The following is a 24,837-nucleotide window of genomic DNA, read 5'->3' as shown; positions in this document are numbered from 1 at the left end:
AGCGAAGCTGAACTTCACACCATGGGTGTTTAAAGACTGTAGTGGAAATGCTGTTCAAAATCCTCTCATTAGACTTCCTCTCCCCCTTTCTCACTTGCTTCTGGGAGAGGGATTGTGTATATGGCTGGCTGTCAGTTAACAAGGGGTCTGTGTGTTGATGCAAGGCCAGCTTAGCTCCAAATCTTAAGAATGTGTTGGCATGAACTGTACATGAGGCGCCACTGAGATGGGGCTTTAATGAATTCTCACTGAACATCAGAACAATTGTATACAACAGCCCTCACTTTTAGTAAGCAAGGGTTGGGACATAACAACACCTAGTGTTGTCCCACATGCACAGTTGTGTAGCTATGTTACTTTGTAAAAGTGGACTGTGGATGGATCTTTGATGCGTTCTGCCAATGTTCCCCATGCAGACAGTGGCTGTTATGACCAGCGATAGATTATTCCCAAAGAAGATTCCACACCTCACCTCTGATCTCCCTCCCTATTTTTCTTAAGGCTGTGTTCAATGGAAGGGAAATGAAAACAATAGCACAGTCAGCCTGCAGTCCAGCAGCAGCTCGGCCAACCTGAGTAAGTCTGAGAAACAGCCCAGACTGCATTATGCCGAACACAGACCAGACAGCAGTTTTTCACTTGTCAGTGAATATGGGCAGATTGATTGATTGTCCATGACAAACTATTAATCTATACAGCCAACCTCAGAAATACAGAGTGGGGCCTTATGTGAAAATAGCATGAATGTGCTGGTAATTGAACTTTTCTACCCACAAATCTACTTTGTAGTCCTACTGTATTGTAAATGATTGTATTTCCATGTGATTTGAAATCTCCCTATAGTGCATGACAACACTAAAGAACAATGGTGCTATTGTTGGTATAGTAGTTTGAGTGATTCATGACACACATCATTTTTTGTTATGACTTGAACATCCCTGTCATTATTCATTAAATGTCCAGTTTTCACTGCTGGTCTCTGTCCAATATGCAAATGTTTGTACTTGGAAAGACTCCTCATACTCTCAAAGGATGTTTGTTTGATCATGTTTTCCAGAAAAGAATAGCCGATAAATTTAAAACATATTGCCTACCCAGATTACATGAACAGTTTTTCTGAACCAGCAAACTCTTTTTAACCTCAAATTAGTGTTGTCTCGATACCAATATTTTGGTACCGGTGCCGATACCAAAATGTATTTCGATACTTTTTGGTACTTTTCTAAATAAAGGTGACCACAAAAAATAGCATAATTGGCTTTATTTTAACAAAAAATCTTACGGTACATTAAACATATGTTTCTTATTGCAATTTAGTCCTTAAATAAAATAGTGAACATACAAGACAACTTGTCTTTTAGTAGTAAGTAAACAAACAAAGGCTCCTAATTAGTCTGCTGACGTATGCAGTAACATATTCTGTCATTTTCCCTTCTATTATTTTGTCAACATTATTAAGGACAAGTGGTAGAAAATTAATTATTAATCTACTTGTTCATTTACTGTTAATATCTGGTTAATTTCTCTTTTAACATGTTCTATCTACACTTTTGTTGAAATGTAATAATCACTTATTCTCCTGTTGTTTGGATGCTTTACATTAGTTTTGGATGATACCACAAATTTAGGTATCAATCCAATACCAAGCAGTAACAGGATCATACATTGGTCATATTCAAAGCCCGTATGTGTCCAGAGACATGTTTCCTGAGTTTATAAACATAATAAAAAAATAAAAAGAAGAAAATAGATTTTGTGATGCTAAAAAATATCGATGTAATCATAGTAGTATCGACTAGGTACTTTTTAGAGGCGATATAGTACAGAATATGATTCATTAGTATCGCGGTACTATACCAATACCACTATACCGTTCAACCCTACTGCAAATGTATTCAACAATGCATATTTTAGAGTGAAGTATTTGTTATTATATAGTTAACAATGTTTTATACTAGAGTTTTTAATACAATGGTTATATGATGATGACACATTCTGCAAATTTGACAGCGATAAGCAAACGGCCACCAAGTAGCATCCTCGTTGGCAAGCTAGTGGCTAACTAATCCTCGCCTTCATGTCAACAAATAAACTATGTTTCTTAGAAGTATTATTCCTGGAGGTCGAGGAATAGCTAAACATGCAAAATTACACACCTTACAAGAAGCATACAAGAAGACATGCTAACTGCTAAGCTAGAGCTCTGAATGTAAACAGGGGTGGGCGGTTTGATACAGACATCAACAGTAACAATAAGTATAGTAGTAGTATATGGTCGTACTACAATGATTATATCAATATTTTTTATCTGCTCAAACTCGTTCTTAATTAGTTTTTTGTTATTGTATCCTGGACACAGGAGGACTTAATATAATAATGATAATAATGACAATAATAATTTAAATAAGAGCTAGTTGTAGTTTTTTCTTATGTTTAGTTATTTTGCACTATTGTCTTTATTTTCCCCAAAATATTCAAAGGAAGTAAGGAAATAAAAATATTTAATTGATATTGTTACACCCCCTGCATCCTATGTTTTTGTCTGATTATAATTGTGATAAAAATTTGAATCAGTCAATGATGTTACAACAGAAAGTAACTAGTAACAGTAAATTATCAAGTAAATTATCAACCGTTTTGAGAAGATAAGACAACCGGAAATGACGCCGTATGTTACCGCATTCATCAGCAACTAAATTAGCCTTTATTGCCTGTTTTGAAATGATTATATTATCATTTTTATGGCAAGTAATATATTGTGATTTATACCTTTATCACAGTAATATACAGTGCACCTGAAAAGTATTCACAGCGCTTCACTTTTTGAATGAATTAATAATCTTTATTGTCATTGTGACTGTCATAAAATACTAAAACAATATAAAAACAACAATGAAACATTAAATAGACATGCATTTCCACATTTTGTTGTGTTAATTCCAAAATGGATTAAATTCATTTTTGTCCCTAGAATTCTACACACAATACTTTAGAATGACAATGTGATAACGTTTTTTTTTTTTTTTAGATTTTAATAAAAAAGTAAGAAATTACATGTACATAAGTATTCCCAGCCTTTGCCATGAAGCTCAAAAGTGAGCTAAGGAGCATCCTGTTTTAAACTAATCCTCCTTGAGATGTTCCTACAGCCCATCTGTGGTAAATCCAGTTGGTTGGACATGATTTGGAAAGACACACCCTATATTAGGGTTGTCCGGATACCAACATTTTGGTACCGGTAATTTTGAATTAATTCAGTTTTGGAATAAGGCTTTAACAACAACATGTGAACAAAGTGAAGAGCTGTGAATACATTCCGGATGTACTGTACAACCGCAATATAACAAATGAAGACACATCCACCATCCCTTTATGCAAATGCAGTAATTTATTTTCACTTGTTAAGTCACTATGTCGTGAATAGCACCACCGCCCGTTTATTTGTCATTCACCCTGAAACAGAAAGTAGCCTCAGTACAGTCTGGCAATGGTGGAAGTGTGTGCTCTACGGAATTATGTTGTAGATATTTATGATCATTGTAGCATTGCTAAGACAACACATCTATAATAGTGGTCATACAGTGTTGTACCCCAGAGCAACTAAATCTGCCTCGTCAGGCCATTGCATTCATTCATTCCAGCTGATTTAACGCAATCAACATTTGATTTCATTTCAATAAGGATGCTGCTCCTGGAATAAGATGGGATATAAATGTGCTGTGTGGTTTGGTTGACCTTTGTTTGTACCCTGTGTGAACATTAGATTTGAATGATGGGGAAGTGCTCACATTTCATGGAACGTTCAGCCGATGACAAAGTCAGGTAGTCGCATTACATCTAATTAGTCAACACTGGTTTTCCTCTTATGTTAATCCTCCCTGTTGAATCATCAAGGAACTGTCAGTACTCGTAGGATGCTGCTTATAGTTGGCCTAGTCAAAGCTGTTGAATGATGCTGGAGGAATGAAACACATACACATTCACTGTGGTCACAGCGGAGCCTAAACCACAGGCACCCATGAGGAAAGAATCCGTGAACAGGCTTTAGTTCTTCACTGAGCTGCTTCACATTCAGACTCTCTGAAATATGTCAGTTCCTTTGACTTGGCCTGCATTGGACACTTTTATGACTAAATGTGTCTCTCAAAGCTACTATTTCTTTGTCTGCACATAGCCATGAGCTCACATAGTGGACTTTGTTATTCAGCTCAGTGACCTGGTTGTCCGTTTGGCTGGTTGCCATCAGAGGGACATGGTTTAACCCTAGGTACTTCCCTTGCTATCCGTAATGCAAGCTTGTCGGTGGTTTATACAAAGATCCTTGTACATTTCCCACTTCTCTAAAACCATAGAGCCCCGGCCGGCACCCTTGTGGGTTTGTATTTATTTATGCATGATTATGGGCTTATATACAAATTTGGGTGTTGAGGGAAACATTTGTCACTAAAGAGGAATGATGTTGTCCCAGCATTCTTATACCAATGTCTCTGTTTTATTGAACGTGTTGTGATTGAGGCGATAGCTCAATGAAAAATGTGACCATGCCTCCAGTAAAAAATATATCATAGAGTTACGCCATGATTCTTCAGTAGCCTTTAACACGCAGCCCAGCTTGCATGCACCACTTAAACCCCCTTCAGACATCAGTTATCAAGTCAATCCATCATGGGAAGGTAGTGTTGAGGAGAAGAAGAGGAAAAAATGAGAAGAAAATGGAGAGAGAGAGAGAGGAGTAGGGCAAAGTAAGCCCCTATCTTGGTGATGGATGGAGGAGAGTATGTTGATGAATGGCTGCCAAGAAAACAGAAACATTCTGGAACAATGAATGGAAACATTGTGTGGGTGTACCACTGGAGCTGGGTTTTTCTGTTGTCAAGAACTGATAGAAAATTGCCATATATGTTGCAAGGTTCTATTTGTGCCATTGACACAATGAGTAAAAACTCAGTCTTGTTTTTGATGCAAACTTCCAACAAAAGGCTTAACGTGACCGGTCAGAAATGAAGTACCGGTATGCTAATTGCTGTTACGTTGGGAGTTCAGCAATGGAAGTCTGGATAATTGTAGATGTTAGACTGTGTAGACATGCAGCAGTATGACAGGCCTTACCACAACATAAGACATTGTGTGCATTTTTGGTAGTTTGATTGTGGCTTATCATGAACGCCACAAAAAAAAAACTGGAAGATCGTAACAGATTGGGGAAAGAGGAAGGAAGAGAGGGGGGTAGACCCAAAAAGAGTTTAAGGGAGTGGAATAAAGAAAGAGGAGAGGTTGCCCCTGCAGGGTTGTGTGGCTGGCTGTGTGCTCCTGTTCTGCTCAGCGGCCGTGGCTGGCTAAATAAACAATCCTAATTGGCTGTGGAGCCCCACTAGTCTGGGGTTTCACTCGCTTTCATCCTGGGGAAGCTGCTGGGAAGCTGTGGGAGAGCTGAGGTGAGGCATCATGATAAACACATGCTCAACCACACACATAAAATCCCCCTCATGCTTGTACAGAATACTGTAGTGCAAAGCTCAATTAGAACCCTCACTCTTTCCGTCTTTTGCTGTCATCAGGTAAATGTGATCTACAGTATTTGGTGCGGGCCCTTGATTTAAACGCAGTTGAACACATCCGGGCCGTGGTGAAGGTGGTTGCTTAAATGCCTGCTCAAATGGAACCAGGCACAAACACAGATAATTATCATAGGCGATACAGCCAATGTGGGATATTTTTTCAGGCAGAGATATAGGGGTTGTTAATATCACCCTGGTTCTATCTACAAACAGTTAAACATTGTTGTTTTAGCTGTTGGTTTGTTTTTGTTAAACATTTTTACATTTGTGAATTACCAAGCTTCTTTAGCAGAATGTGCTATATTCTTAGGGCCCGATTTACAAAACCCAAAACCAGTGAAGTTGGCGCTTGTGTAAATCGTGAATAAAAGCATAATACAATTATTTGCAAATCCTTTTCAACTTATATTCAATTGAATACACTGCAAATATTAATATATATAATGTTCCAACTGAGAAACTTTTTTTTTGTTTGCAAATCTTTAACTTACAATTTAATGGCAGCAACACATTGCAAAAAAATTGTCACAGGGGCATTTTTACCACTGTGTTACATGGCCTTTCCTTTTAACAACACTCAGTAAACATTTGGGAACCGAGGAGACCAATTTTTCAAACTTTTCAGGTGGAATTCTTTCCATTCTTTCCTGATGTACAGCTTAAGTTGTTCAACAGTCTGGGGTCTCCGTTGTCCTATTTTAGGCTTCATAATGCAACATACATTTTCAATGGGAGACATGTCTGGACTACAGACAGGCCAGTCTAGTACCCGCTTTCTTTTACTACGAAACCACGCTGTTGTAACACATGCAGAATGTGGGTTGGCATTGTCTTGCTGAAATAATCATGAAAAAGACTTTGCTAGGATGGCAACATACAGTATGTTACTCCAAAACCTGTATGTACCTTTCAGTATTAATGGCACCTTCACAGATGTGTAAGTTACCCATGTCTTGGGCACTAATACACCCCCATACCATCACAGATGCTGGCTTTTGAACTTTGTGCCCATAACAGTCCGGATGGTTCTTTTCCTCTTTGGTCCAGAGGACACAACATCCACAGTTTCCAAAAACAATTTGAAATGTGGAGTCATCAGACCACAGAACACTTTTCCACTTTGTATCAGTCCTTCTTAGATGAAGCCCGCGGCGTTTCTGGGTTTTGTTGATAAATGGCTTTGGCTTTGCATAGTAGAGTTTTAACCTGCACTTACATATGTAGCAACAAAATGTAGTTACTGACAGTGGTTTTTTGAAGTGTTCCTGAGCCCATGTGGTGATATCCTTTACACACTGATGTCACTTTCTGATGCAGTACCGCCTGAGGGATCGAAGGTCAGGGGCATGTCACGTGCAGTGATTTTTCCAGATTTTCTGAACCTTTTGATGATATTACGAACCATAGATGGTGAAAACCCTAAATTCCTTGCAATAGCTCGTTGAGAAATGTTGTTTTTAAACTGTTTGACGATTTGCTCAAGCATTTGTTCACAAAGTGGTGACCCTCCCCCCATCCTTGTTTGTGAATGACTGAGCATTTCATGGAAGCGGCTTTTATACCCAATCATGGCACCCACCTGTTCCCAATTAGCCTGTTCACCTGTGGGATTTTCCAAATAAGTGTTTGATGAGCATTCCTCAACTTCCTCAGTCTTTTTTTGCCACTTGTGCCAGCTTTTTTGCAACATGTTGCAGGCATCAAATTCCAAATGAGCTAATATTTGCAAAAAATAACAAAGTTTTCCAGTTTGAACGTTAAGTATCTTGTCTTTGCAGTCTATTCAATTGAATATAGGTTGAAAAGGATTAGCAAATTATTGTATTTTGTTTTTGTTTACGATTTACACAACATGCCAACTTAACTGGTTTTGGGGTTTGTATATTGTTAAGATTTTATCGATACGATACCCTTTTCGATATTCATTATCGATATTTATTGGTACTCTTATTGGTGGTATGTGTAATTAGTGTAAATAAAGATGAGAATTTTTTTTTTTGTCATTACCATATTTTATTAGCAAAAGAGGTTGTACAACTCCACAACATGATGTAACATTTTACAAAAGGGAAGTATTTTATCAACGCCTGCTTTTTATGTCTTAAAGAAGTCAACTATTTTTGCCAAGACTTAGACTTAGACTTAAACAAACGTTATTGATCCACAATGAAAATGGTTCCTTGCAGTTATGTCATCATCTTGTAAAGAGCACACAGATCCATGTGTTTCTAATCATTACAATTACACTAAGCTGGAAATAGTATTTATGCATTTATGTACAGAGCACAAACCTTTTAAATGATATATCATATCAAATATATAATAAAAATCAATACAATCAATTAGCATGTTATGTGGGTTTGCATTTTGTAACAGTTGACATAGTTTTGTGTTTATGATGCACACTGATGTATTTGAGTGACGGACCTAGGTATGTTTCTGCGTTGTGTGAATAAAGATTCAGTGATCAAGTGTAATTCTCTTTTTTTTTTTTTTTTCTTTTTTTTTTTGTGTCCTGTCCAGCTTCTCAGGCAAATCATATAGTTGATGTAGATGCCCATGTCGGCTTTTCAGATTTACTTTACAAAAGAGAAGTGTAGGATACTTCTCTTGTTGCCTTATTTGTATTTGACTTTATTAAATGTATTTATATTATCATTTAGTGCAGCCGGGCCGGAGCAGGAGGGGATAGAAAGAGAAAAAAAAAGAAGACAGAGGGGGAAATTGTGGGGACAAGAGGGGGATTAGACAGAGAGACAAAAACAACAACAGCAAACAACAACAACAATAGAGCAACATCAGCAAATATGACATGTACAAATATGATGGTAAAAGTAATAGCAAATAAGCAGTTAGCGAAAAATAAAAAATAATACAGAAATGACAATGAGCATTATTACACTACAAATGGATCAATACAAATACCAATAGAAATAGCGCTATTGATAATGAACAATACCAATAATTTACCTTTATTATCAACAATACAGTTGTTTAAATGCAACAATACATATACGTAATGATAACTTGAGATACGAAAGAATGCAGAAAAATGGAGGGGGAGAAAGAGAAGCAACCTACATTAACCTTGTAGATTGTTATAGTCACAATAGGTTAAGCTTTGTCAGTGTGCCATGTGTTACACCCAGTTTACCCTAGGGCAACAACGTTAATATATGTTTGATGAAACGTGATTATGTGCATGAGTGTAAGTATGCATATGTACTTGTATATGTACAGAATGTGTATATGTGTTTGTACAATGAATGTATATGTACAGAATGTGTATATGTGTTTGTACAGTGAATGTATATGTACAGTATGTGTATGTTTGTATATTGAATGTGCGTGTGGATGTACGAACATTAGGTAGATAAATATGTACTGTATTTGTGTATGTATGTGGCAGCGTAGGTACCTATGTACGTATGTGAGCATATGTGAATTTGCATGTACAATACATTCGACTCCCAGAGTGCGTGGGAGCCAGAGCACGGCCCCATCACCCCCGAGAGCCCAACCCACAAACAGGAGGCGTGGTGCCCAGGGAACCAGGGACCACCGCCCCCATGCAGCCAAGCCGGCCAGCGACAGGAACCCCAGAGCCCGGCCCACCGTACCGCCCACAAGGGCCAGCAGCAGGCCGCAGACAGACGCACCCGGCAGAGGACAGGGCACGAGAAAAGCAGGGGACAGCCAGACCCCAAGCCAGCGAGAGACCACACCCCACACGGGCAGAAAGGCGAGACGCCCCGCCCGAGGGACCCAGAGACTCCCCGCAACCGGACGGGAAGACAGCCCCCGCCCCACCAGCAACCGGGACCCCACGAGCCCACCCCCCACCCCCGGAGAGCGCGGCGAGGCCAGCCCCCGGCCACCCCACCCAAATCGGCCGCCGCAGGACCACCCAGGCACAGGGCCACGGGAACCACCCACCCCACCCGCAGGGACCCCAACGATGGAGATGGAACAACCAGCAACAGCCCCGCCGAGCCCCCCCCCTGAGGGAGGGGAAAAATTAAAAAATAATATTAATAAAATATATTAAAAAAAATAAAAATAAATAAATAAATTTAAAAAAAGAATTAAAAGAAGATCACAGACATGCTGACAAACAAGGTCACTACCCCAGCAACTGGCCGACTCGCAGCACCTCGGAATACCTTGCAGCACCAAGCTACCACAATAGACGCAGGGACTAGGCCCAACAGGCCCCAACCAAGACGGGCACCCGGAAGGGATGGACAGCGGGACCCAGGAGCTCCAGACACGCAGTTCGGATGCAGTAGCCTGAGGCGTCGACCCCCGTCTGACAGGCAGGCCCAGAGCGTACCCCCAGAAATATACATACATACATACATATATACATACACATACACACATACATGTATACATACCCACACATACACATATATACATATACATACACATATGTACACATACACATATATATACACACATACATACACACACATATACATACATATACACAGTTCGTCAGCCCCGACAGCCATCACGCGCGCGCGCTGCCACCAGTCATCATCAGCCACACCCTTGCACCAGACCCAGCAGCCACGGGCGCCCACACCACAAACAAACGGCAGCAGAAACAGCAGCCGCAATCACCCCAGACAGCCAGCACCAGCCAATCAAATCAAAGCGATAAAAAAAAAACTGCGACCAGCAACCACACGCCACCAGGACCACGGAGACCAGCCGGCGCCAGCCCGCCAGTCAGCCCGAACGCCAACACGCAAACAAGAGACACCAACACCCCCCCCCAACCAAAAGGCCCCCCACCCCAACCCAAACCCGCACAAACACGCCACCGCCCAAACAACCGAGACACAGCAGGAGTTCTAGACCCCCATGTTCTTTGGGTTTTTGTAAAGTTTTAAGGCTGATTCGTGCTGGTTTACTCTTCCAAAGAAACTGATTGATGTGTGAGTCTAGTGACTTAAACCAGATTTGAGAAGGTTTGGTTGGAATCATTGAAAATAGATAATTAACCCTAGGCAAGACCATAATCTTCACGGTAGAAACCCTTCCCATAAGTGAGATTGGCAGTGTTTTCCAACGCGCCAGATCATCCTCAATCGATTTTAAGATTGGGGAGTAATTCAAGCGATTCAGATCTGACAATGTGGAGGAAATATTGATTCCCAGGTATTTAATGTTCCCTTAATGCAGTGGAATCGATGAGGTGCTCAAGTGTAATTCTCAATCGTCCAGTTGTAGAATCAAGAGACAGAACCATCTGAACCACATTTAAGCAATGTGTCTATTAATGACACGTCGCAAACTCACCGCGATGTAGTGACGTCAGACGGTGACTACGGACCTGTAAGCTGATTTGATCTTGCGTCAAAGCAACTTTATGGATTATTGTATTATTATTGGCCTGTGAAGTAATGGATGGCTATGAGGACAGTTGATGATGCACGTCTAATTCTTATTAAGGTGCGGGACTTTGAGGGACTTTTGAGGATAAATTGTTGTGTTACAAAGTTTTGTGTGATGTTGCTTTCGATTTGTAAATATTACCAGCTGATTTGACACGTGTATGCAGCGGCAGCTGAAACGAATGTGACCGCGTGTCATAATTATGACGGTCAGCTGGATAAAAAAAATAATTTGTCCAGAATCTTCACGCTCCAGGAGGATCGACCCAATTAGGAACCGGTCTTAAAAAATACCGGTACTCGGTATACATCCCTAGTCGCTTCACACTCAGCTGCGAACCGATCCAGTTAGAGCTGGCGATCCTGGCCAGGTGAAGCCAGCAGGACCACATCAATCACAAAAAGCAGAGACCCAATGCTGCAGCCACCAAACCGAATCCCCTCCAAGCTCTGACACTGATCATACAGGGAGCGGGCCATCACAATCAGGCGGTCCGATACCCCATACTCTCTGAGCACTCCCCACAGGACTCCCCGAGAGACACGGTCGAATGCCTTATCCAAGTCCACATAAAACATGCAGACTGGTTGGGCAAACCCCCATGCACCTTCAAGGATCCTACCGAGAGATCTTGTCAGTGACGTGCAGTCACTAGAGGCAGGTGAGGCGGGGCCTCACCTGCCATCATGGAAAGAAAAAAAATGTAAAAAGAAAAAAAAAAATTAAATTGTTATATGTATCCAGTGATTATACTATAAAGTTATTTTCCATTTAACTTCACCAGTTTTAGATAATTTTTATTCAAAATCGCTGAATTTTCACATTTGCCGTTCAAATACTGAGAAGAGACGGTGCGGTGAACAGCAGCCAGTTGAGGCACGTCACTCAGTGCCGCAACATGGATTGCGCAATGACTCGGCTAACTGCTGGCCTGCTGTGCAGTGAGACTGTATTGCTATATGAACTATATTATACATTTCCATAGTTTAGTTAGCTGAGGTATATAATGTACAGTGTATTTTGTCAACAACTGTATGTGTGTAAAGTATTTCTTGTGCTGAGCGATCATAAAACGGCTGCAAAAGACGCACTGGCTGAGGCTCGCCTCCTGCACCCACGCCGTAGAATTGTTATATCAACTAAAGCCCACACTTAAACTTTCCACGTGCAAGATTGAATCTATTTAAAAAAAATATTTCATAAGAAGCCAAAAAGTGCAAAAACAATAATGTTGGTGTTGGAGGAGTTGTGAATGACTGCAGGGACACAACATTAGATACACCTGCAGACTGCAGGTGTACCTAATTCACAACTCCTCCAACACGAACATTATTGTTTTTGCACTTTTTGGCTTCTTATTAAATAACTTTTGTAACCTATTTTCATGGGCTTTCCTCTTTGTGATGTTAAGTTCCTGTTATGCGCTGTTATACAGTATATGCCTTGAGCTCTTATTTTGAAGGCGCTAAGAGCGTAAGTGATGTCACGTTGCAGAGGTTTTTGAAAGAAGGTAAATAAAGTGGTCCACGTGTAAACTGGAGCCTCCGTGTTTGTTATTTTGTCGTTTCATACAGTATAGGCGACATTTATAAACCCTCGGTTACACTTTTTTAAATAGATTCAATCTTGCACGTGGAAAGTTTAAGTGAGGGCTTTAGTTGTGGCGCATGCACTTAATTTCTAAGTAAAGGTAAGACCATAATAACGTTTTTTTTATTAAATGTGCTTTTTTGCGTGCTACAGTTTGTATGTGTAAAGTTAAAGTTAAGTTAAAGAACCAATGATTGTCACACACACACTAGGTGTAATTAAATTTGTCCTCTGCATTTGACCCATCCCCTGGTTCACCCCCTGGGAGGTGAGGGGAGCAGTGGGCAGCAGCGGCACCGCGCCTGGGAATCATTTTTGGTGATTTAACCCCCAATTCCAACCCTTGATGCTGAGTGCCAAGCAGGGAAGGATGCTGATATGAGCTTTTAAACATAACCCGTTAACTGCTGCCAATCAAATGGTGAATAAGATACTCTTTAGGGTTCATATGTTTGTAAATCTGACTGTGATGAAGTCAGTGCCTCACCAGCCATCAACCTCACCGCACGTCACTGGATCTTGTGTGTATTCAAAATTAAAATGATGTAACAGTCATGTATGGAAAATAAACCTTATTCTCTTTTAATGTGTGCAGCAAAGGCATGCCACAGTTTACTGTCTCTGAAGGCATCTTTTGGAGTGTTTGCATTCTTGGTGGTTTAGTGGTTCTGGGAAAGTTGGGAGTCAAAGGGCTGAATGTAAAGATGGTTTAGACCCGAAGGTGGCAGCAGCCCTGCCTGACTTCATACTTCCTCTCATGAATACTGGCTCACAACAAGCACTCAGCACTACTCAGGTGAGGAGTAGACAGGAAGTGAATTACTTTTCTACCTGACTCTGTCAAACACAAGCAGATGCTCAATAAGGATTAAACTAGATTAAAGGCAGAGCTCCAGTTTTTAATTTTTTTTACAGCTGCAAAAGCATGCATGTGTTTGACATATGAGAATACAGTATTTTTCAAAACGTCTGAGCCGCCAGTTAATTTGTTGTTTTAGCAATTTTCAATCCGTCCGTTAGTCACATGTTCAACATTATCAAGGTATTGATGACTAATGGGCGCATGGATAAATTGAGGAACAAGTGATTGGGGCAGAAGTTGAACAGTCCAAAGGTCTTTGTGAGGATGTTATTTCATTATTCAAAATCATTCAACATTTCCCTGGATGCTCAGTTGCAGAGAGAGAGAGAGAGAGAGAGAGAGAGAGAGGATGAAGGGAAGAAGCTAAGGGTATGCTTCTTCCAAAGACGGCAGGCAGCCAACAATAACAGCCAGCTCCAGTAGGTCGGCACAGGAAGGGAGTCGGTAAAGGGGGGTTGAATGAGTGTTAGTGTGGATCAATGTGTGTGCGTGTGTGTGTGTGTGTGTGTGTGTGTGTGTGTGTGTGTGTGTGTGTGTGTGTGTGTGTGTGTGTGTGTGCGAAAGAGTGAGTGTAAAGGCTGTTAAAACCCTCCTGTGTGCACCCTCAAGAAGTGTTCCCCGTTTGTTGTTCCCTGAGCCAGAAGGCCTTCAACTGGACCCGTCCCAGGGGAGCCATTACTCCACATTCCTCTCCTATTATTCCAGCCATCCCTTTATGAGCAACAACATCCCCTTATTCGTTTGGCCTTTCTTCTTGCCCCCGGTATTATGTGTGTGTGTGTTTCTTTGATTGTTTACTTTTCAGTTATTAATACTGTTACTGCAATTGCTGAGGTGTGAAATGAGGCTTGCTCAAGGGACTATTTTCTGCTTTGTGCCACTTTGTGCAAAATCACACTCAGCTGGGTGTCAATAGCACGTTTAGGTTGAGTTGAGTTTGAGCTTGTTGTTGTCATGTCTTTTGGATCATGTTTTGTTTTGGTTAGTTATTGGACTCTTTAGTTTCTGTTTACGCTCCATTGTTATTGTTTCCATGACTACCCATATGTTTTCACCTGTCCCCATGTCACGCACCTGTCTCACGCTTTGCACTCGCACGCCTGTCACTAATCATGTCACTGCTATTTAAGCATGTCTGTTTCTGTTTCTGTTGATCGTCCTGGTGACTACTCAGTGGCCTAGTGGTTAGAGTGTCCGCCCTGAGATCGGTAGGTTGTGAGTTCAAACCCCGGCCGAGTCATACCAAAGACTATAAAAATGGGACCCATTACGTCCCTGCTTGGCACTCAGCATCAAGGGTTGGAATTGGGGGTTAAATCACCAAAAATGATTCCCGGGCGCAGCACCGCTGCTGCCCACTGCTCCCCTCACCTCCCAGGGGTGATCAAGGGGATGGGTCAAATGCAGAGGACAAATTTCACCACACCTAGTGTGTGTGTGACAATCATTGGGACTTTAACTTTAACTTTAACATTATCCTATCATACCTCTGCTCACTTCATGCCATGCTACTTCTGACACCCCTGCTAACTCTGTTTGACTTCATGCTACCATAGTTCCATGCCAAGTAAGTTTTTGTTTATTGTTCATAGTTTCTGCCTTTGTGCAAGTTTTGTTTCATTAGCCAAGTTTGTGTACTTCCGCCTTGTGCGCGCCTTTGGTTCTTTTTGTTAGTGTAAAAATAAATATGTACTCACCTTCACGCCTTGCCCGCGCCAACTTTCCTTTGCATTCCGGGAAAACACAACACCCCAAGGTCCACGTATTGACAGTTGTTTGAGTTTATTTCGAACATGCATGCATACAACATGATACATCACAATTTCCAGTTTCTCTATTCAACATGTTTGAAAAGGAGTAGGAAGAAGCAGAGCTTATTTAATCATAATAAACCCCTTTTCCTTTACATATCAGTTGCTAAAACTTTTGTTCACTTCCTGTTCTCAATTTATTCACAATATACTCCATAAGTAATAACAATAAAAATAAATAAATAGTACTTGGTGAAGTAAGTTATATTTCATATGGTGAGATAAGTAAGATTATCTAGAAAATGAATGGATGGTTGAAATAAATTCAGAATGTTTATCATAGTTCTTCTTCTTTGTACTTTGTAAACACTTTAAGTTTGAAGAGTTTCTTGAAGTGGATTATATTAGTACACTGTTTGATTTATTTGCTTAATCCATTCCATAATTTAATTCCACATACTGATATACTGAAGGTCTTAAGTGTTGTACGTGCGTACAAATGTTTTAAATTAAAATTTTCTCTAAGATTATATTTCTCCTCTTTTTTTGAGAAGAATTGTTGTATATTCTTGGGTAGCGGATTATAGTTTGCTTTGTGTATAATTTTAGCTGTTTGCAAATTCACTATGTCGTGGAATTTCAATATATTTGATTCAATAAATAAAGGGTTTGTGTGGTCTCTACATCCAACATTATGTATTATTCTAACAGATGGACAAAACATGCAGCTTCCATATTTGAAGGCCAAAGCTGCAACCTTTCTTCTGTCGGGCAACAGTGCTGACCACTTATCCCATTGTGCATCACCTTGTTATTGCTAATAACAGTACTTGCACTAACCAAGAACAGGACAGCTTTAGTCGACAAACATCTGCCATAGAGAACAGGTGTTCCAGCCTGTGTCGTTTTCCTTGTCGTCATCCTCCTCTTCTTCCTCTTCTTGTGGGTCTCAGTGACCTGAGAAGAAAGGAATGTTCATCAGAAGTATGACAAGACTTTTCAAGGTCTCAGAGAGAGTTAGTGAGCGAACAGCTTAGAGCCTAAGGGCCTGGAGGGGTCTCGCAGTGACTGACATGTACAGGTGAAAGTGGATTGGGTCAGCCTTGTGTCACTGTGGACACGCACACGCACACACACACACACACACACACACACACACACACACACACACACACACACACACACACACACACACACACACACACACGCACGCACAGAGGCTCCAGTCTGGCTATACCTCAATGAGAAAAAGGGTAGAGGTCAACTACAGCTGTGATGTTCTCAGCTTCAAGGGTAAGTATAGAACATTTGGGGACACTGAATTAGGTACTCCTTTACAGATCGGTATTAATAACTGCCTGAACATTTTCACGTATTAATCGATTTTATATGAGTTGGCCGTAGTTTGTGAATGTGAGTATGAATGTTGTCTGTCTATTTGTGTTGGCCCTGTGATGAGGTGGCGACTTGTCCAGGGTGTACCCCGCCTTTCACCCGAATGCAGCTGAGATAGGCTCCAGCACCGCCACCCCGAAAGGGACAAGCGGTAGAAAATGGATGGATGGATTCACCCATTGACAGTCATTCAATATTTTTTTGTAAATGCATTTTTTAGGGATGCACTTAATTTCTCTTTCAAGCCGATACCGATAACTTCCTGTTTCTGAAGACCGGAAGGTAGATTTGACAAACTCTACCTGTACAGTGAGGGGATTCATGTTGCCCCATTCGTCGTGGTTTACCTGACACATGAACCCTGACGAATTAGGCGTTTGCACTACCCAGTGTAGCCGCCAGATGGCATTAGAGTGTTGACTACTTTTGTTACGTGGCAATTCCAACTTTGACTACACCGTCAGTTTCTATGTAGAGTGGCGCGCTCCATTATTTTCAGCAGACTGCATTGCCCCCAACCCCAGGAGTGTGGTGATCACGTCATATTTTGCCAGCAAAGATAGCGGCGGCTCAGAAATACAAACTGTGGCTCCAAGTGGTCTGCTGGCCGACGAGGTCCAGTGTCTTCAGTGATGTGGGAGACGGGGGTCTTCTGCATCTCTGATATCATACAGATGATATCAGCTATCAAGTGTATCACTGATATTGTTTTATCTCTGTGCTGCTCGCAGTGGTGTATCTTGCTGCTGGGGGAAAGAATCCAGTTTGTCTGGGTGCCCTTCTGTAACATCTTGGCTCCATGATTGACAGTCTAGCCTGCGTGTACATACACACGGCTCGTTGGCTGTAGAATTCAAATGAAGGAGAGTGGCCATGTTTCTCCCTTGCAATTCCCACCTGAGCGGGCAAATTGTACCGTTTGTGTGGGGAACGCCAATGCTGGCTTTGGCTATATTTCTTTGCCGGCGCAGGTATTTTAATGGGCTGTAATGAGCTTTGTTGTTTGTCAGAGGAAAATCTCATTTAAAACATGTGTATGCTCGTACAACACTTAAAACCTTTAGCATATCTGTATGTGGAATTAAATTATGGAATGGATTAACCAAAAAAATCAAACAAAGCACCAATATGATTCAGTTTAAGAGACTGTTCAAACTACAAGTGTACAGAACAAGAATTATGATGAACATCTTGAACCTTTTTTATTTTTTTTTTATTGAGACACAAATTATTTATGTATTTAATATTTGTTTGCTTATTATGGTATATTATTTATTCAATATTTATTTGTTCACTGTTCTGTTACAGAGAACAAGGAAATTGGATAAAATTGCTATGGTATGAAAAGGGATAAAAAGGCTTCTTCCTACTCATTTTCGGACGTGCTGTAATGAAACAACTGGAAAACGTGTGATGCATTACATTGTATTGTATGCATGTTCGAAATAAACTGAAACTGAACTAAACTGAACTGAACTGAACTGAAAAATTATTTTTTCTTTCCTCACAGAGTTTTTGCAGGACATTTCGTTTTCTACACTGTGAGGTCCGGTGACCTTAGAGGCAGTTCGGAACTTCCAAGGAGGCAGGAGTGCTTGAATTGTTCACCTTAACCAACCTACAGCACAGTATGGGTAATCACACCTTAATGGAGTACTTTTATATAATTTTTATCGGTTAACGAAGCTATTTTTGAATGTTACGGATTATCGGTGTGATGTCATAATTCCTATCGGTCCAATGATTATCGTTTTACCCTAATGTTTTTAATACAGCACTTTAAAAATGCGCAAGGTATACCTAATAATGTGGCCTGTGAATGTATATGTGTGGAGTGTATAAGTGTGTGCGTGCGCGTGTGTTGGACATTTTTTTAAACATCAAGCCCAGCTTCAGCTCCTCTCTGAGCTGCCACCTTAACGTGGTAGAGGAGTTTGCGTGTCCCAATGATCCTAGGAGCTATGTTGTCCGGGGGCTTGATGCCCCCTGGTAGGGTCTCCCAAGACAAACTGGTCCTAGGTGAGGGATCAGACAAAGAGCAGCTCGAAGACCTCTATGATGAAAACGATTAAGGAACCCAGATTTCCCTTGCCTGGACGCGGGTCACCGGGGCCCCCCTCTGGAGCCAGGCCCGGAGGTGGGGCACGATGGCGAGCGCCTGGTGGCCGGGCCTGTCCCCATGGGGCCCGGCCGGGCACAGCCCGAAGAGGCAACGTGGGTTCCCCCTCCAATGGGCTCACCACCCATAGCAGGGGCCATAGAGGTCGGGTGCGATGTGAGCTGGGCGGCAGCCGAGGGCAGGGCACTTGGCGGTCCGATCCTCGGCTACAGAAGCTAGCTCTTGGGACGTGGAACGTCACCTCGCTGGGGGGGAAGGGGCCTGAGCTAGTGCGCGAGGTGGAGAAGTTCCGACTAGATATAGTCGGACTCACTTCGATGCACAGCAAGGGCTCTGGAACCAGTTCTCTCGAGAGGGGCTGGACTCTCTTCCACTCTGGCGTTGTTCTTGTTTCCCCCCGGCTCAGAGCCTGTACGTTGGAGTTCAACCCGGTGGACTAGAGGGTAGCTTCCGTCCGCCTTCGGGTGGGGGAACGGGTCCTGACTGTGGTTTGCGCTTACGCGCCAAACCACAGCTCAGAGTACCCACCCTTTTTGGATTCACTCGAGGGAGTACTTGAGAGTGCTCCCCCGGGTGATTCCCTCGTTCTACTGGGGGACTTCAATGCTCATGTTGGCAGCGACAGTGAAACCTGGAGAGGCGTGATTGGGAAGAATGGCTGCCCGGATCTGAACCCGAGCGGTGTTTTGTTATTGGACTTTTGTGTCCGTCACAGATTGTCCATAACGAACACCATGTTCAAACATAAGGGTGTCCATATGTGCACTTGGCACCAGGACACCCTAGGCCGCAGTTCCATGATCGACTTTGTAGTTGTGTCATCGGATTTGCGGCCTCATGTTTTGGACACTCGGGTGAAGAGAGGGGCGGAGCTTTCTACCAATCACCACCTGGTGGTGAGTTGGCTGCGATGGTGGGGGAGGAAGCCGGACAGACCTGGCAGGCCCAAACGCATTGTGAGGGTCTGCTGGGAACGTCTGGCAGAGTCTCCTGTCAGAGAGAGTTTCAATTCCCATCTCCGGAAGAACTTTGAACATGTCACGAGGGAGGTGCTGGACATTGAGTCCGAATGGACCATGTTCCGCGCCTCTATTGTCGAGGCGGCTGATTGGAGCTGTGGCCGCAAGGTAGTTGGTGCTTGTCGTGGCGGTAATCCTAGAACCCGTTGGTGGACACCGGCGGTGAGGGATGCCGTCAAGCTGAAGAAGGAGTCCTATCGGGTTCTTTTGGCTCATAGGACTCCTGAGGCAGCGGACAGGTACCGACAGGCCAAGCGGTGTGCGGCTTCAGCGGTCGCAGAGGCAAAAACTCGGACATGGGAGGAGTTCGGTGAGGCCATGGAAAACGACTTCCGGACGGCTTCGAAGCAATTCTGGACCACCATCCGCCGCCTCAGGAAGGGGAAGCAGTGCACTATCAACACCGTGTATGGCGAGGATGGTGTTCTGCTGACCTCGACTGCGGATGTTGTGGATCGGTGGAGGGAATACTTCAAAGACCTCCTCAATCCCACCAACACGTCTTCCTATGAGGAAGCAGTGCCTGTGGAGTCTGTGGTGGGCTCTCCTATTTCTGGGGCTGAGGTTGCTGAGGTAGTTAAAAAGCTCCTCGGTGGCAAGGCCTCGGGGGTAGATGAGATCCGCCCGGAGTTCCTTAAGGCTCTGGATGCTGTGGGGCTGTCTTGGTTGACAAGACTCTGCAGCATCGCGTGGACATCGGGGGCGGTACCACTGGATTGGCAGACCGGGGTGGTGGTTCCTCTCTTTAAGAAGGGGAACCGGAGGGTGTGTTCTAACTATCGTGGGATCACACTCCCCAGCCTCCCGGTAAGGTCTATTCAGGTGTACTGGAGAGGAGGCTACGCCGGATAGTCAAACCTCGGATTCAGGAGGAACAGTGTGGTTTTCGTCCTGGTCGTGGAACTGTGGACCAGCTCTATACTCTCGGCAGGGTCCTTGAGGGTGCATGGGAGTTTGCCCAACCAGTCTACATGTGTTTTGTGGACTTGGAGAAAGCATTCGACCGTGTCCCTCGGGAAGTCCTGTGGGGAGTGCTCAGAGAGTATGGGGTATCGGACTGTCTGATTGTGGCAGTCCTTTCCCTGTATGATCAGTGCCAGAGCTTGGTCCGCATTGCCGGTAGTAAGTCGGACACGTTTCCAGTGAGGGTTGGACTCCGCCAAGGCTGCCCTTTGTCACCGATTCTGTTCATAACCTTTATGGACAGAATTTCTAGGCGCAGTCAAGGCGTTGAGGGGATCTGGTTTGGTGGTTGCAGGATTAGGTCTCTGCTTTTTGCAGATGATGTGGTCCTGATGGCTTCATCTGGCCAGGATCTTCAGCTCTCACTGGATCGGTTCGCAGCTGAGTGTGAAGCGACTGGGATGAGAATCAGCACCTCCAAGTCCGAGTCCATGGTTCTCGCCCGGAAAAGGGTGGAGTGCCATCTCCGGGTTGGGGAGGATATCTTGCCCCAAGTGGAGGAGTTCAAGTACCTCGGAGTCTTGTTCACGAGTGAGGGAAGAGTGAATCGTGAGATGGACAGGCGGATCGGTGCGGCGTCTTCAGTAATGCGGACGCTGTATCGGTCCGTTGTGGTGAAGAAGGAGCTGAGCCGGAAGGCAAAGCTCTCAATTTACCGGTCGATCTACGTTCCCATCCTCACCTATGGTCATGAGCTTTGGGTTATGACCGAAAGGACAAGATCACGGGTACAAGCGGCCGAAATGAGTTTCCTCCGCCGGGTGGCGGGGCTCTCCCTTAGAGATAGGGTGAGAAGCTCTGCCATCCGGGAGGAGCTCAAAGTAAAGCCGCTGCTCCTCCACATCGAGAGGAGCCAGATGAGGTGGTTCGGGCATCTGGTCAGGATGCCACCCGAACGCCTCCCTAGAGAGGTGTTTAGGGCACATCCGACCGGTAGGAGGCCACGGGGAAGACCCAGGACACGTTGGGAAGACTATGTCTCCCGGCTGGCCTGGGAACGCCTCGGGGTCCCACAGGAAGAGCTGGACGAAGTGGCTGGGGAGAGGGAAGTCTGGGCTTCCCTGCTTAAGCTGCTGCCCCCGCGACCCGACCTCGGATAAGCGGAAGAAGATGGATGGATGGATGGATGGATGGCCCAGCTTCAGTGTTGTTGAAATTAATGCCTTATGACCTTTATTCATGCCTAACAGATGCAAATTAAAGGTAAAGCTGCCACGCTGCAACAGGTAAATACTGTCAACAACACACAACAAACTGCGGCCTCATGTCCTTACTGTGTTCAGTTCAGTTCAGCGTCAGTTTATTTTGAACATGCATACGATACAATGTAATGCATCACACATTTCCAGTTGTTTCATTATAACATGTCCGAAAAGGAGTAGGAAGAAGCAGAACTTAATTAATTCTACCCCTTTTCATACCATAGCAATGTTATCCTATTTCCTTGTTCTCTGTAACAGAACAGTGAACAAATAAATAATAAATAAATAATATACCATTGTAAGCAAACAAATAATATATACATAAATAATCTTTGTCTCAATAAAAAAGAAAAAAAAAGTGTGTTCATTATAATTATTGTTCTGTGTACTTTGTGAACACTTGTAGTTTGAACAGTCTCTTAAACTGAATCATATTGTTGCTTTGTTTGATTTATTTGCTTAATCCATTCCATAATTTAATTCCACATACAGATGTGCTAAAGGTTTTAAGTATTGTACGCGCATACAAATGTTTTAAATTACAAACCCCGTTTCCATATGAGTTGGGAAATTGTGTTAGATGTAAATATAAACGGAATACAATGATTTGCAAATCATTTTCAACCCATATTCAGTTGAATATGCTACAAAGACAACATATTTGATGTTCAAACTGATAAACTTTTTTTTTTTTGCAAATAATCATTAACTTTAGAATTTGATGCCAGCAACACGTGACAAAGAAGTTGGGAAAGGTGGCAATAAATACTGATAAAGTTGAGGAATGCTCATCAAACACTTATTTGAGCAGGCTAATTGGGAACAGGTGGGTGCCATGATTGGGTATAAAAGTAGATTCCATGAAATGCTCAGTCATTCACAAACAAGGATGGGGCGAGGGTCACCACTTTGTCAACAAATGCGTGAGCAAATTGTTGAACAGTTTAAGAAAAACCTTTCTCAACCAGCTATTGCAAGGAATTTAGGGATTTCACTATCTACGCCCCGTAATATCATCAAAGGGTTCAGAGAATCTGGAGAAATCACTGCACGTAAGCAGCTAAGCCCGTGACCTTCGATCCCTCAGGCTGTACTGCATCAACAAGCGACATCAGTGTGTAAAGGATATCACCACAATGGCTCAGGAACACTTCAGAAACCCACTGTCAGTAACTACAGTTGGTCGCTACATCTGTAAGTGCAAGTTAAAACTCTCCTATGCAAGGCAAAAACCATTTATCAACAACACCCATAAACGCTGTCGGCTTCACTGGGCCTGAGTTCATCTAAGATGAACTGATACAAAGTGGAAAAGTGTTCTGTGGTCTGACGAGTCCACATTTCAAATTGTTTTTGGAAACTGTGGACGTCGTGTCCTTCGGACCAAAGAGGAAAAGAACCATCCGGATTGTTATAGGCGCAAAGTTGAAAAGCCAGCATCTGTGATAGTATGGGGGTGTATTAGTGCCCAAGACATGGGTAACTTACACATCTGTGAAGGCGCCATTAATGCTGAAAGGTACATACAGGTTTTGGAGCAACATATGTTGCCGTCCAAGCAACGTTACCATGGACGCCCCTGTTTATTTCAGCAAGACAATGCCAAGCCACGTGTTACATCAACGTGGCTTCATAGTAAAAGAATGCGGGTACTAGACTGGCCTGCCTGTAGTCCAGACCTGTCTCCCATTGAAAATGTGTGGCGCATTATGAAGCCTAAAATACCACAACGGAGACCCCCGGACTGTTGAACAACTTAAGCTGTACATCAAGCAAGAATAGGAAAGAATTCCACCTGAGAAGCTTAAAAAAATGTGTCTCCTCAGTTCCCAAACGTTTACTGAGTGTTGTTAAAAGGAAAGGCCATGTAACACAGTGGTGAACATGCCCTTTCCCAACTACTTTGGCACGTGTTGCAGCCATGAAATTCTAAGTTAATTATTGTTTGCAAAAAAAAAAAAAAAGTTTATGAGTTTGAACATCAAATATCTTGTCTTTGTAGTGCATTCAATTGAATATGGGTTGAAAAGGATTTGTAAATCATTGTATTCCGTTTATATTTACATCTAACAACCCAACTCATATAGAAACAGGGTTTGTAGATTTTCCTCTAAGGTTATATTTCTCCTCTTTTGTTGAGAAGAATTGTTGTACATTCTTGGTTAGCAGGTTATAGTTTGCTTTGTACATAATTTTAGCTGTTTGCAAATGCACCAAATCGTTGAATTTCAATATCTGTGATTTAATAAGTGTAGGTGTCTGATTTGTTCCTTTTTCCCTTATTGCCAGGACCCACATTCCTCAGTTGCACCTTTGACCCTGGAAAGAGTCAAGAAATCCTGTAGAGAATAAATGAACAAATAAACACGTGGGAAAAAGTCCAGACTTACATTTTCTCTTGTAAGCGTGTGTGTGACATGCTTCATTGTTGCTGACGGGCCTGAGATAATCAAACCTCAAACTACAAAGCAATGCACATTGTAACAATTAATCACACTCTAGCTGCCTCGCTTACACTCCCAACCTTGAACTACTTACTTTAGCCAACTATGTGTAGGATGTTTGATGGCTCCTCATCAGGGAGTTGAACCCCTGACTCTTTGGACCGGTCTACTTCCTGTGTCACCTTGCTGCAGTGGCACACACACACACACACACACACACTCGCTTCCTGCCTGGCCGGATGCAAAGCTGTGACTGGCAGCAAAGCATTGCTGTTATTTCTGGCAACAGAAAGTGTCAGCCGACTCTCACAACACAATAGTCCACTAAACCCAAATAGACAGTACAAACATATCAAGGGTGTTTTCTCTTGCCGTCATACTTTTTAAAATGTATTATTATTAAATAAGACAAGTAGGGGGCAGCACGGTGGAAGAGGGGTTAGTGCATCTGCCTCACAATACGAAGGTCCTGAGCAGTCCTGAGTTCAATCCCAGGCTCGGGATCTTTCTGTGTGGAGTTTGCATGTTCTC

The 24,837-nt window shown here is 42.8% G+C and overlaps 1 long non-coding RNA gene across 1 annotated transcript; it reads right to left on the bottom strand.

Annotated features, from left to right (window-relative positions):
- Positions 1–16,040: 16,040 nt before the first annotated feature.
- LOC133608326 (uncharacterized) lies at positions 16,041–24,482 on the bottom strand. The gene is made up of 3 exons (XR_009815561.1): positions 24,401–24,482; positions 24,253–24,323; positions 16,041–16,121 (listed from the first exon to the last, which is right to left on the bottom strand). It is a non-coding gene; the product is annotated as an uncharacterized lncRNA (long non-coding RNA).
- Positions 24,483–24,837: the final 355 nt, after the last annotated feature.

The sequence above is a fragment of the Nerophis lumbriciformis genome, linkage group LG06 (assembly GCF_033978685.3).
Source record: "Nerophis lumbriciformis linkage group LG06, RoL_Nlum_v2.1, whole genome shotgun sequence".
Lineage (NCBI taxonomy): Eukaryota > Metazoa > Chordata > Actinopteri > Syngnathiformes > Syngnathidae > Nerophis > Nerophis lumbriciformis.
The sequence above is the reverse complement of the archived record's forward strand: the minus strand, read 5'-3'. Positions and strand labels throughout refer to the sequence as shown.